Genomic DNA, 15,271 nt, shown 5'->3' with positions numbered 1-15,271 from the left:
GGTCGATTATCTAAAACGAACGACCAAGAGAACTAATGGTAATTAGCGTGTTTTCTCGTAATGTAAGTGTACAAAAAAAAAGTAAAACATTCTTGTGGCACATCCGTAGTAGGTGAAGCCCAGCACTGAGCCCGAACGGGTGCTTTGCTAAAGACCCAAGCGCAGAGTGGCACGGTAACATTTGCAGTAACACGCAATTTTCCCCCGAGACTGCATTTAAGTAGTTTTGGGTGAAATGAACAGCACCAAGTCACAGTGCGTATGTAGGATCACGACTTTAATTTTACTTGTAAATGATTCAGTTGATGTCCTAGTACAGTTATCATAATCTCACTGGACGATATCACGATATATAATGGCGTTATTCATTGCCAGACAAGTCGATAAACTTCCTTCCGAATTACATGTATTTGCATTGCAATCTGTTATTATGACGCGATAAACGAACAAGAGGGGCGCAATGTTGCACCCAGATGGTTACATTTGAATTTTGAGGGATTTAGCATTTTAAGATACGAGCTGAAAATTAAAGTGCAGTGTTTGTAAACTGACACAATGGGGAAAAACTGTCGCCTATTATAGTGTCATAATTCCGATATTCATGATCTGTGCCGGCCCAAATGGTGTCAAATGTCATTGATTTATTAATTTTATTTACCAAAAAGTATTCGCATAGGTACACTTGTAAACTATGTGATTATAAAAAATTTATGATTTATATCGTAAAAACATTTTACAAAATGTACATTTATGAATAATCATACCATATTATTAAAAACTCGAGTGAAACTGAAAAGAACCATCACACAAGTCCAATTCTCCACCCGATCGATCTCGCCAAGTCTCGCCAAATGCGAGAGTTTCGAGCAGTGCAAAATAACACTCGGATATTAACGAACGACGAAGCCAATTTAAGGTGCTTATTTTGTGGAACCTTCTTATGCTGTAAAGTAAGTACAAGGATAGATAGATTAGCGCTTTAAGATTACCGCCAGCTTGTTTTTGGAGGGAATTAAGTAAAATTATCGCCAGAAATACAGGATGACTCATTGGAAGATGGCCCCCTCGAATGTCATCAGCTGGCAGAGGGATTGATTGGGTGTGTACCTTGTCTCGACTCGAGTTTTAACGGAATTTGTCGGCTGTGAGATGTATTCTGGCATGTGATTGGTAATCGGGAATCTCTGGATAGTCAGGAGGTTAATCCTTGTGAAGATAGGACGAGGATATAAATGACGTTTTGACAATCGACGAGAACCCGATTGTCTCGTCTGTTGTTCAGCTAATGATACTGCAGCAGCGGAACCGTATGTTCCGGAGATGCTATTTTATATTCCACCCTTCGAAGGGGGCGATGAGTGGTGGCAGTTGGTGTACAGAAAAATTGGTCATCTGCATTTCTGACAAGTGATATCTGCTAAAATTAGGGGAGAAGGTTACGACAGCATAGCAGACATTACGTTACCGTAATCGCCTCTACGGTAGGCTACCATGATTTGCCTGAGAGCCAAGCCCTTGGCGATGACGTTGGATTGGTTTGACAAAAGTGTGTCAACGTAACCAAAATTTGGGAAGTGTATGCCCAGATCTCAATTCGACCCTTTTATTTTGATATTTATGCCTAGGGCATTATAACTTCAATGGTAACCTAGGTCTGACTGATAGTCTATAGGCGCGGATGAAATAGGCTAGGATAGGCAGTGTTTGACTGTTCTAGTTTGCTTAATTAGTTTAACACAATATATTGAATAATTTAAGTGTGTATAGCCTATTTAGTTCCTTGAGGTGTCTTTGTTAGGGTGTCTTGAATAGAGAGTTTTTCTCTTAAGACGTATCTTTCTGCCATTGTTAAGAAACTGTAGGCATCCTTACACGTTTTACACCTATGTACAGTCAGGTTTTATGCATGTGCCGTGCAAATTGAGTCTGGTATCCTAGGCCATGTATCAATCAAGGAATATCCATCTTAGGCTAATTGCACTGGTCTACATTAAAGGTTGTCACCTCCAGTTGCGACTATTTGACTTAACTCAAATTCTTAATCTTTCCATGTACAATTACCATTATGCATTTAGTTTGATAACAGCTTGACAAGTACGCTGATCTAGCAAAAATTATTTGAATATTTAAATCCTGAACAACTGGGCATCATGACCAAATTGCACAAGCTGGTATTCAAGGTTGAGGATGATCTATGGATGGGTTAAATCAGTGGTTGGATACCAAACGTACTGTACATTTATAGCGTAGTCCATTTTGTCAGATGTATGAAAATGCAGTTAATTTCATGTATATAAAACCTATAATTTGAGTAAGGAGACAGTAGCATGCATTATAGTGTGAAGGCTTTTGTCATGGCAGCAGAAAAAGCGTAGCAGTGGTAAGTGATATTTATCAAGTTTGTGTTGTGGTTTTGATGAAAATATGCAAATCTTTGTATCTTATTTAATTGTAAATGTGGAGTTGCATTTGTGTATGCTAGGATTCATGTATAATAGGTTATGAGACAAACTTGTAATTCATTGCCAAATATTGAGAAAATCCATACAAATTATTTTTAAAATAGGCCTATTTACAGTAAGTACATATTACTAGGGAGAGACAGAGTTTACCATACCCAGGTAGGCTCTAATTTAAATTGTATATTGCTAGTAAACTAATTAGTATCAAGATGACAAATTGCAAAGTGGTTTTGGTTTGTGGGGGCCAAATATTGTGGAGGAATAAACATCTCTGGTGCACATCGTCCCAGATACATTACTGTATTTCACATACTAGCTCAGAACTCAGAACTTATCCTATCCCATCACAGTTTATGAATTGTATACTACCCATAACCTTGACAGGCAATTATGTTTTTATTAGCTCAACCTACCCAACAAACCTAGATGAACTCTTGGTATATTTGTTTGGAACCAGAAGGCCATAAGTTCTGTTTTATATTGGTAAAGAGCTTACTGTCTCTTGTAGTTTGCTGTTATCAGAGTGGTGCTGTTTGCTGTTACAAGTATACTAGTAGTATGGCACATGGATTACTAAATGGTTAGTTACTTGTTCAGAATGTGGTGATATATTTGACTGCATTCAACAGTACCATTATTGTTGTGGAAAATCAATTTTGAGATTTCTTGTAACTACCTTTTCATTTACAGGGATCTTACTGGGAAACTAGGGTTTTTGGGTTAGAAGAACAGAATTCACTGATTAGGCTGGGAGTTAGAGCAACGGTAAAATACACTCAAAGATGGAAGTATAGTAGTACTGTAGGAAAGTGTAAATTAATGGCATACAGTATTGTCAAGACAAAAAAATCTTGCCCTGCACATAACACAGAATGTTACTTTAGGTACAGTAACATAGATTATTACCTTAGACATGATAAAGGATATTGCCTTAGACACAGTATAGGATTGCTTTAAAATCTAGATGGTTTGTGATAGTATTATTATTTATAGTGTAGGCTGTCAGAGAGGCCAGAACACACATAGTTTCCACCACATTTTGGTTTTAGATATAGAGGTAATGTTGTAATATGGTCCTTATTGAAAATTTAGAAATTGTAGTGTTAGTACAGTCTGACCTCTTTAAACCAGCAGCCTTGGGACCAGGTCACTGCTGGACCACAGAAAATCGTAGATGACAGAAATTGCCCCAAAAATACCCCTTATGTAACAAAGTCTTGCCAGCTCATTCCACATATATATTGCTGTGCTACCAAAAGTAGAACAAAGCTTATGAATAATTAGTCATTTGCTCAGTCTAGATAGATAGATAGAAGGATAGAATGACCCAAGCTTTTCATTCGGAGAGAAATAGAGAGACTCGGTTGTTTTACATACTGTATGAAGTTATATTTCATGCATCATATTATTATTGAATTATAATTTATGAACATAATGATCAGGCTCCATTTGCATTCTGGTAATGTTTACATTCTTAAAATCTTGCGTTTTACTTACGTCATAATGGCCATTAGTTGCTAAGTGAAACGCATTTCAGAGACTCTCTAAAGTTAATTATGAAAGCTGGGGGTAAAATTGCATGGTACTTTTATTAAGTGCGGTAAATTAAATGAAGTAAAAGTGTGATTTTGCCAGTATCGGATGTTGCTTTTGCCTCGTCCTAAACATTTTGTGGCTTGCAATTATTCATTTCTTCTGCCACAGCTACAACCATAATTTTAGTGGCATACTTTCATAACACTTTCCTCTCCATTGCATTAAGAATGAATAAAGATTTTAAAAATTTTTATTCAATGAATTCATCTTTGAAATAGCAAATTTTCAACAAGTTGACAACGCTGCAACCCTTGTGTGTGTTAGTTACTGTCACTAACATCAGCAAACGGCTGTTTCTTCATTTGATTGTTTGTCAGTACAGTACTTCCTGTTGTTCATGCCAGTATCGTGCACGCAGTAGTAAGTGGTTGAAATAATGAGTATTAGACAAGTCACAAGGTTGGTAAACCTTATTTAATGTACGAAGATTTGCATTTAACCTAATGAACTTATGCTTCTAGGCCTATTCACAGTGTTAGTTAAAAGCTAACTCAGATACATGCATTATCAGTGGTATCTACCAAAACTAAGTCTTAGAAAGCCTAGCCAAGTGTAATAGTATACTGAAAGTACATCTCGCTTTGTGTGCAATTTACAGTATATGATGAAACCGTGTTTTTGGATGAAATTTTAATGATCGCATGATACAATAGACCGGATGATACACAAGTACGGTATAAAGACACCACCCTACTTACAAACGAGTTACTTTCCGGACAACCGTTTTCTCGTTGAATTGCTTGTAAGTTGGTTACTGTACTCTTCATGCCCGTTTAAGGACATTATCATATCAAATCTATACAGTACTGTATGTTTTTTTCTTCCTAAAGCATAATACAGTGTGCATACAGTATTGTATGTACTGTACAGAATAGGTGCACAAACAAAATTTGAATTTACTGGTGGCAAAGGGGAACGCTCTGAACACAATTTCAATTTGCAATCCCGTTTATTTGTATCTCTGAACGTTTGTAAGTTGAATGTTCGTAAGTAGGGTGGTGTGTCTATACGCAAATTACGGTTCTTTTGTATGCTGTATATTTTTGAGTTTTACGAAATATTTTCATTGGAAATAAACTTGCTTTTATATTTATGTAGCAAGCTTCAGCTCCGAAATCTGGAAAAACCAGAAATTGAAACGATGTGGCACCGCCCTTGTGTCCACTCAAGAACTAATGGGGGCTTATTAAAAAAAATTCCCAGATCATGGGAGTAGCCAGATTTTAGAGGTCAGACTGTATTAAGCATCTTGGCAATTTTATATTATGGAATTTTAGGGTAACAGAATTGGTATGACTGAAACAATTTTAAGAAAGTGCCAGGGCCAAATTCTGTGGCTTGAAAGTCATTTTGTTGAGAACCATAGCTTGTGAATCAGTTGTTATTTATATCCAAGTTTCCAATTTTAGCCATATAAATTGTAAGAGCTAAATTGCACTATGCTGAGCATCTTCAGTGTGAGAGAAGCAGTTACAGAGGCACAGTAACCAGTTTCTTATCGAGGTGCAAGATCTCACTTCAGCTGTCTATTCTGCCTGGAAGGTTATTGAACTCCTCACTTGAACACCACAGGTTAACCTATCTCTGAACTATGATGACCTTTTCACAGGTCACCATAGTCTAGTCTGGTAAGGCAAATAATATCTCTTGTCATTAAGAGTCAGTAAGTGCAACCTGTCATGGGTATTTAATCCAAACTTGTCACAGGTGCCTGAGTTAGACTTATCGTTGGGACTCTGTTTGCACTCGTGCCGGGACTCTTATGTTTGCACTTGTGCCGACAGCCTTCTAGAAGAGAGTTGGTGCCACATTTTCACTTGGCATGTGCACATGCAGGCATAGGAATGACGTGACAGGTTGCCATTGCATGCTACCATTGGGTATTGTGGTGGGCCATGTACATGTGATCACGCAAACGTCTTAATTAATCTGAGACTCGGATGTGTGTGCGCAATAAGAGCAGGTGGCTGTTCATCTCTAGTATTTTCTGATCTTGGCTGATCATTTTGAAAGTTGACAGTTATGTGACCATGGTTTGGAGAGTGCTTGTTCCATTCAAGAGTCAACCTTGGCTCATGGTACTGCTGGGTTCATTTGTTCGAGTCCACAAGCCTGAGTAAGTTAGCAGGTCAGACATGTGTCAGCCTCTCTTTCAGGAGAAAAAGTTAAGTATATCTTAGTTTTACCAGACCACTGAGCTGATTAACAGCTCTCCTAGGGCTGGCCCGAAGGATTAGACTTATTTTACGTGGCTAAGAACCAATTGGTTAATTAGCAACGGGACCTACAGCTATTGTAGAACTGAAACACACATTATAGCAAAATGAATTTCCTCATCACCCGTGAAATAAATTCCTCAACTCTTCATCAGTCACAGTCGAATTGAACTCCGCCCCATCGAATGAAAGTCTGAAGCTCAACCGACTCGGCCAACAAAGGGCTTTCTTTCAGGAGAGGATTCAACACATGCTGTAGGGGAATTGGCTATGTCCTCTGAGTTCTCCTACATAACTTCTTCTTGCAGAGTTAGATTGATCTTTGGGATGCAACCACTGGTCCTTCATTGAGTCCATATCATCGGTAGAGTATAATGTAGGGTTCCCTAAGGTGGCAAGACAACTCTTCCCAAATGCAGTAGTGGTTACTGCTTGCTCATGGTGTCTTGGTCAATGTTGACAGTTAAATCTGACCTGCAGTAAAGAAGGTTCATTGTGCCCAGATCAGGCAAGCTACTTTACTTGGCCGTTACGTTCAGAGGAAGCTGGTTCCCACAGATTTGCAAGTTTGTGGGCTGCAAATGACCTCTCCCAATGGAGAGTCTCCAGCAAGAAGTTAAGTCCTTCTTGGCTACAGAGTAAGGAGCCATGAAATCTGTTACCATGAGTTCCTTCCAGGCAGGAACGTGGCTCTACCTTTGATTGAACTTTCTTACTGACTTCACCTTCACTGGGGTCTTATCTGCAGATGAGTGTGTTAAGTTCTAGAGATCATTGGTGTCGTGAGGAAAGGCATTGATACATCTCTTTTTCTCTTTCAAACTGACAGTACCAGGAGTCTTCCCAGCCCTTTTCACCACCTCCACCAGCTCTGGCTTGAGGGGGAGGCAAGGAGAAAATGGGAGGGGAATGCTAAGGTTTGTAGTCCCTCCGTGAGTAAGGGGATGTCTATCATGCATTGAACAATGTGGACCTGGAGCCCTGGGTAGTCTCCTTGCTTGGTTACTTAAACCATTTATGTCTTCCCTCCAGGATTTCCAAGGCTCTGGGCAGTGCTGGGAAAAAGTTGTGGTGGATGTAGTAGACAACCTGTCTGGCTTTTTAAGCCTTACTTTTCCTTGCAGGAAAGTCCGCTGCCCCATGTAAGACGTGCTACAGACTAAGTTCAAAAAGGAAATAATTCATAACTACTGGATTCCATCAGAGAGGGCAAATTATGCCTTTAGTGGACGTGAAGGATACATATTTTAAGATATCCATCCATCAGTCTTTCAGGAAGTACCTTTGCTTTGTCTTCGAAGCTGCCAGTTCTAGCTCTGCGCTTCGAGATTGCAACAGCCCCTTGGCCCTTATTCCCAAACATCATTGTTCCTTCCTTTGCATTCATGAAGATCTCACTATTGCAGACAGGTACTGAGGGCAGGTGTCTGGTAGTGCTGGAACTGGCTGTTCAACCTTTTGTGTAGCTGCCCAATCTCTGTTAGAACAGAACAGAATCTACAGAACAGAATCTCACCTAATGGTTATGGCTGTGGAAGGACAGTCAAATGATAAGTGACTAGTGCTCCTTCCCTGTTCCTGTCTTATTACACACAAGACCCAATAACATATAACATATTCATGCTGAGTGAGTCAAATGTAGGTGATTTGCATAACAGCTTACTATCTATGTAGAGGTTGCTCCAGCCATCCCTCGTTTAACAAAGGGCTGCATGGCTGGGATGGTATTATTATATTGTATTTCATGAAAGTATATTATTTGCCATAGTGCAATTTCTTAGACATACATTTGTCCCTGTTGCTGAAGGAAAAAGTGACAGTTGAGTGACTGGGTGGGTCCCCCAACCCTCACCCATGGGCTGCTATAGGCAAACCAAAATAATTATGAGCAAGTATAGTAGTATGCATTAGATGTTGCCACTTTTTCCAGATTTGATAAATAAAACCTTGACCTAAGTTGTGGTATCACATAGAAGTGGTAGACACTTGGCCATGACTTATCTATACTGTACTGTACCAGCTATGAAGGATAAACAGCTGGACACTACAGTATTTTTCTGGGTATCTAACCATGAAGACTTAAAATAAGCTAAAAGAACTGAAATGTTATGACGGATAATTTACAGTGAAATATAAAATAGTAATTGAAATTGAAATCATGCATTAAACCGTTTTCGCCCTCGGGAAGATAAGAATGGTCTAGATTCTAATCACACAAATGAATTATATAAATGCCCAAAATCTAGGCCAGGCTCACTAATGAAAATAAATGATACAGTGAGTTAAAAAATGTGTTATTGACTCAAGTGATGGTAGGTTATAGATTGACAGCCTTTTCCTGGAACAATCTCTAGCCTCTGGGCAGCCTGTGGTAGGGATGAGTAGGATTTTATGACAGGATTACAGAACCCCAAATTGATGGATGAAGGTTAACTGTAATTGGATTATATAAGTCGGGATGACGTTTGACAGCATAACCAATGACAGCCATGATCTTAGTCAGTTTGTTTTGGCGATAAATAACTACTTTACCAGGCTTCAACTATTTATACCAAAGGTAATCCATATGAAAAACTATATCAAGGAAAAATGCAGGTTAATTTTTAATTTGTGATTTCACTTACCTCACTTGCCATTTGAGGTTCGCAGATTTTTCAAGTGTCACATAGTACTCGTTGTATCCGACTACTAGCCTAGTTATATGAATTTTTATAGCTACAGATGATTGCCAACCTGATATTCCACACTCTTTCCTTGGTTGAATCTTTATTCTTTATATGGTCTTGTGAGATATTGTTGGTGCAGAAAGGATTTTGTTAATTTCTTTCTGTTTCTTGGACTTTTTGTCTTGTGCTCCTTCTTGTTCAGAAATGTGAAAATGTAGAACTAGAACATAGATTAATGTATGTCCTTGAGGTTATAGTGTGAACCTGTGTAAGGCAGCCCTTTGGAAGCTCAGTGTCTTCTCTGGATGCTGCTTGAAATTTTTCATGAGTATCCTTCAATTTTTGTGTGGTGACCCATGTACTTCGTGCGGGATGTTAGGTTATGGGAGGCGCTTCTCACAATGTCATATATTCTTAAGACAATCATTGTGGCAGTCATTCCTGTCTCAGATTCCACAAAAGAAATATTTGTACAGAAATTAAAATATTTGAGTGTTGGGTTTTCTGTACCTCTTACCATGGCCAGCATAGTAGTCTGCTGTATATAAGTAATACACCATTGTAGAGAACATCTTGTTAACATGACATTTTAGAAAGCACAGTGGTCATGGTTCATCATGAGAATATACCCATGTGTTTAATATATTACTGGCTATTATGCAGCTATACCTTAGAATACAATGGCCTGACCCTTTCCTAACCCGTGTTTAGTAGCAGCTATACCTTAGAACACAATGGCCTGACCCTTTCCTAGCCCTTGTTTATATTTTTCAAAAATGGTTGCTTAGGGGCTATATTGTTTGTAGTATTGCAGAAGCAAATTCAAGTGGCAGGGCGGAGCCAAAACAGATTACAGTTGGTAGAATGTTCCCTGAGGCTACTCCAGGGCAATCTTAATGCAAGATCTATGTCTATGGCCTTCACTTTTTGATGCTTTGCTGTTTGGTTCTCAAGTTATATAGCCTATTCATTGGTTTGGTTGTTCATTTTATATATATATATACTGTACAGTATATATAGCCTATAATATACACATACAAATACAGATAGATATAATTTCTCGCATAAAAGGTAAGTACAGTTCGAAGTAAGGCACTTTCCAAAATCATTAACCATTGTCAGTTTTTAATGAGGGTTTATTGGTTCATAAAAACAGGCTGGTCTTCATCTTTATGTATGCAACCAAACTGTAGTTGTTTCACTCACTCCGTTGCGGCAGTCACACAATCCAACCGTCTTGATTTATCAGTGGTCTGCCTTTTTTTCCTGCTGAAAGTACTTGAAAACATTGTAGATAACTAAATATGCTGTAAAGGGATACAGTACTCCATTATATATCTTGTAGGGCTGTGTTAATTTTGTTGAACGAGATTAGAAGACTTATATACTTTGCCACACAGTAGATATGGCAGCGCTCTTCCGAACCTATGCTGCATTTGCAATAAGTACAAGTTTTTTGTTATCATGCAATAATGAAAATGAATGGACAACTTCTTAGTTGAAAAATAAAAAAGTCAGGAGCAAATCTACATAGGAATTCTTTAAAAATCCTTTTCCAGGACAATTTTTATACTATCGGTTTCGCAGTTTTATATATGACACTTATCAAGTAATTACATAGCTATAGTTTCTACTTTAAACAGCAGCTTAAGAAATGAAAATTCGTAGTAGCGCTCTCTTGTTTTGGTGCAGGTAAGTGGCCGGGGAAGAATAGGTACAACGTAGCTAAAGAGCTCAGTTTGTTTCTGCTGTTGATGACCGAACATCGGTCGTCCAGCAGCTGTGTTTTGTTAGTTCAGGAGTAGTTTCACCGGATGGTTTGATTGTCTATTGAAGGATTTGGTGAAGTATTCTTTCATTTGGTAGCCTCCAAGCTATATTTTCATAGCTTAGCTTAGCTTAGCTTAGCCTTTTGTAAGTTTTTTGGACTATTATGTCAGAGACGAGCGTGACCAGTAACCGGCATTGCAGCAAAGGCTGTAATACTAGGTTGACATCATTTAAATATGGTGAACATTCTGTTTGTTTTCACTGCCGTGGACAAGTATGTTCCCCTGACTTGACTTGCGAGGGATGTAAGGATTGGGACGTAAGTAAATGGAAAGTGTTGACCAATCATTTGTGTAAATAAATTAGAAAAGGCTAGGCTTAAGAAAGCGGCTGCTAGAGCCGAGGCTAGAGCTTCTGTGTCCTCTACCTCTAAACCGGGTTTTTCTACACCTTTGACTTCTCGTTCCCCAATTCCTACTTCTCTCATTCTCCTTACAATTCCATTAGCCTACCTGACTCCCTTCCCTCTGAAGCTAGTGCCATCGCCAGTCTCGAAACTCGGATGGATAAGAAATTCGACACTTTAATATGTACTGTTGCTCAGATAGGAGCGTATGTAAGAGTTCTTTTGGACAAAGCAAACGAAGATCATAGTGCAAGTGCTAGTGCCTGCACCTGGGTTAGTGTTGTGGAGGGGGTGGCTATCGTCCCACCAATGCTCTTGGACGGAGGTCCCTGCCAAACTCCACTGCACCTGGGAGGAGGCAAACCGTAAGTCCAAGGGAGGTCGGTGGGGTTTGCCCATGAGTAGTTGCTTCTTGAGCTGAACCTGTTGCTATTTCCCAGGTTTTGGCAACCAAACGCTTGAAAGGTGTCCAATTGGATCACATCTTATCTTTCAGCAATTCAGACTCAGAACCCAAAGGACACGATCGACGTTGTCAGGAGTCTTCTAGGCCTTTGAAGAGGCACGTTGCAGATGCACATCCAGCGGTACCTCGCAAGCACTATAAGGATCAGGAGCCCTCTTGCAGCTATTGGGACGACAGAGAGCTCCCATTGGCTCGTAAGCTCCCATTGGCTCCCAAGTGCCAGTTGGCTCATAAGCACACTTTGGGATTTCCCTCTCCCTTTGGATCCGAGCTCCCAGTAGCTCATAAGCCTGCTGCAGATTCAGTTCCTGCTGTAGCTTCAGACATCCCTATTGCTGCAGGTCAACCTCTTTCAGCACCTTCTGTTTCACAGATCCCTTAGGCCGTCTCCTCTTCACCTGGCGCTGATTGCGCGAAGGCTGCAAATACACCAGCACCCCAAGACTTCTTTGCTTCCCATTCATCGACATTTAGACATCATCATCCAGCTGTTGAAGAAACCCTTGTCTTCGAAACCAGAAGAACCGCAGCAGGATTTAGCACTTTCCACTGTATTCTCAGCAGAGGGGGAAACTGAACCAGAACAACCTTCATCAACATACACCTCATTAGTGAACTATTTTCTGTTCTGGTTCCCAACATATATCTCCACCTTGCCTCCTTCCCCAGGATCTTCATTCTTGTTACGTCAATCCTCGAGTACCACTGGACTCCCGAAGATGGCCCTCTCTATCTCTTCCAAGAAAGCATTGTCGGGGATTAACTCTTGGCTGTCAGAGAAAAATGAGTTAGGCAAAGCTGTATTTTGTTCTCCTCAGCTTTCCAAAAGGAGGTATGTATTCTGTGCACCTTGGGAAGCTCCTTCCTTGGGAGTTTCTGCCTCCTTTCAAGGGGATTTCTTCAGTCTGATTGACCTTGCTCGTCATTTGGCTTTCAATGCAGCGAAAATTGTTTTCATCTTCTGAGCTTGACCGCCTAGTTGAGGATATTTTTAAAGTATTTGAGATCTTCATTTTCCTTGACTGGACGGTGGGCGCATTAACCAAGAAAATTAAGGATTGTTCTTCCCTCCAGGAGAACTTTGCAGCGGACTGGCTCAGAGTCCTGTCGTGTGCTGACAAGGCGGTTCAAGATGGGACACTGGAGTTTGCTGCCCTTTTTCCGTTATGTATGCTGAAGAAAAGAGAAATGTCGTGTTGTGTTCTCTCACCACTAAAGGATTGGCACTGTCTCAGAGATCTGCTCTTCTTTTCACTTCTCTGGACAGTACCAGCCTTTTTCCACGAACAACATTAGAGCAGGTAGCTGTGGAATTGCAAAAAAAGGCCACTCACGACTTGCTAGCGCAGTCGTCCAAGAGAATGAAGGAGTCGAACCGAACACCTGCGGTTTCATTTAATCCTCGGCCTTTGTCCCCTCTCCATTCACGGCCCTTTCGAGGTAACAGAGGCGGCTTCCTTGCACACGCATGAATCCCACATCAGTCCGCCCTCTCGGCAAGAAGTCCTCATCCAGACCAGTCTCTAGCAAGCGAGACTTCGGTCCTCTGTTTACCTGTGGGTGCCAGATTCCTACACTTTTGGAGCCAGTGGGAGGCCAGATCAGTAGAAACATGGGTACTGCAGGTTCTCAAGGAAGGATACCCCTTCAAGGAGACCCCACCTTTGTCACCTGTGGCCATCGCCTTAAAGGTGTACTCGGTAGGCTCTGAGAGGTTTTCAGCCCTCTCAAAGGAAGTCACAGCTCATCTCCACAAGATAGCTATAGAGGAGGTAGAAGACTTGTCATCAGAGGGGTTTTACAACCACCTCTATGTAGTCCCCAAAACCTCCAGGGGTTGGAGGTCGGTCCTGGATGTAAGCGCTCTGAACATCTTCATCCAAACCATGAAGTTCAGGATGCAGATGAACAGCTCAGTTCTCGCTGCAGTTTCTCAAGAAAATTGGATGTATCAATAGACATGTGAGAAGCTTACTCTCTTATCCCAGTACACCGGGATTCCAGGAAATTCCTGAGATTCGTCTTTCAGGATGAATTTTGGGCTCTATGCTTTGGGTTGTCAACAGTCCCACAAGTCTTCAAAAGGGTTCTCGCTTCTGCAACTCAGTGGCTTCATCTAATGGGTGTGAAAGTTTGTCTATATTTGGACGACTGGCTCCTACGGTCATCATCCCAGAGGAAGTGCATGGAGGACCTTCTCAGAACCTTACAATTAACCCAGGAACTGGGCATTTTAATCAACCAGGAAAAGTCTCAACTAGTCCCTTCTCGACAATAGTCTATTTAGGAATGAAGATAGACTCTCAGGCCTTTTGGGCTTTTCTATCAGAGAAGAGAATACTGTCATGCACCCAAAAAGTCAGTCATTTTCTGAGTCTTCAAACCTGCTTGGTCAATGCCTTGATGAACCTTCTAGGGACTCTCTCCTCCATAGAGATGATTGTTCCTTTGGGGGGACTGCATGCGAGGCCTTTGCAGTTCTTTCTGAACGGCAGTTGGAACAGGAAGATTCTTCCAGATTCCTTCATATTCCCAGTCACACAGGAAATAAAAGATCTTCAGTGGTGGCTTGTAGAAGGAAGGTTCCACTCAGGGAAGTCCCTATCTCATCGAATTTAACCTCTCATTGTTCTCCGATGCATTGACCTAGGTTGAGGGCGACACTAGGAAGATTAAAAGAGTCAGGGAAGTGGTCCCTTCAAGAGAAGAAACTGCACATGAATCTGAAGGAGTTGAAGGCAATTCAGCTGGTGCTTCAACATTTTGCCGCAGTAACTCAAAACTCAGTGATTGCAGTTCATTCCGACATGACTGACCTGGCTGATATTCGAAACCAAGGAGGCACTCGTTCTCTGTCGCTGTGCGAGTTAGCCAGGGATCTCCTTCTTTGGGTGCACAACAATACACAGATTCTTACCTGCTATGTTCAGGGCAAGTTAAACACATTAGCAGGCAAATTGAGCCGTTGTAAGCGGGTTCTACCCACGGAATGGTCGCTGAATCCGCAGGTGTGCACTGACCTGTGGAAACGGTGGGGAACATGGTGGATAGTCTTGTTTACAACGTCTAGGAACCATCGCCTCCCCCTGTATTGCTCTCCGGCGCCAGACCCTCAGGCATGAGCAATGGATGCAATGCTTCAGGATTGGTCATATCTGGAAATGTATGCCTTCCCTCTGTTCAGTCTAGTAAGAGACGTGATCAACAAATTCAAGATGTCTAATCATGCATCGATGATCCCAGTAGCTCCTTTTTGGCCTCAAAAGGATTGGTTTCCAGATCATCTAGAACTTCTGTCGGACTTTCTGCGGCTTCTCCCACAGAGGAAAGATCTTCTCGGACAACCTCGCTTCAACAAATATCAGCAAGGTTTGTCCACTCTCTCTCTGATAGGCTTCAAATTGTCAGGAAGCTGGTCAGAGCAAAAGGATTTTCAAGAGAAGTTGCGAATGCTGTCACAAAATGTAGACGTGAGTCCTCTTCAAGGCTCTGCCAGACTAAGTGGGCAGTTTTTAGGAGATGGTGTAAAGAATGTAACATTTCTTCTTCTACCTCTGTAGTCCAACTAGCCGAATTTTTACTTTACCTAAGATTTTTGAGAGGCCTTTCGACGTCTACGATAAAGGGTTACAGATCCATGCTGAACTCAGTGTTCAAGCATAGAGGTGTGAACATCTCTTCAGACCTGG

General features: G+C 41.0%; 1 protein-coding gene across 6 annotated transcripts in view; it reads left to right on the top strand.

The window, feature by feature from the left end:
* The first annotated feature begins 804 nt into the window (after nucleotides 1–804).
* The window catches only part of Lis-1 (LisH and WD40 domain-containing Lis-1), a 49,975-nt gene continuing 35,508 nt past the window's right edge, over nucleotides 805–15,271 (top strand). For 2 of the 6 annotated variants that reach the window (XM_067108533.1, XM_067108534.1), the window contains exon 1: nucleotides 805–950. The gene's annotated coding sequence lies outside the window, so the exon portion shown is untranslated. Of the gene's footprint in view, nucleotides 951–1,058; nucleotides 1,482–15,271 lie in introns of those variants that run through there. The other 4 variants (XM_067108532.1, XM_067108536.1, XM_067108535.1 and 1 more) reach the window with 4 other exon arrangements.

Source organism: Macrobrachium rosenbergii, chromosome 9 (assembly GCF_040412425.1).
Source record: "Macrobrachium rosenbergii isolate ZJJX-2024 chromosome 9, ASM4041242v1, whole genome shotgun sequence".
NCBI lineage: Eukaryota > Metazoa > Arthropoda > Malacostraca > Decapoda > Palaemonidae > Macrobrachium > Macrobrachium rosenbergii.
Note: the sequence above shows the minus strand (reverse complement) of the source record. Positions and strands in the feature narration are given on the sequence as shown.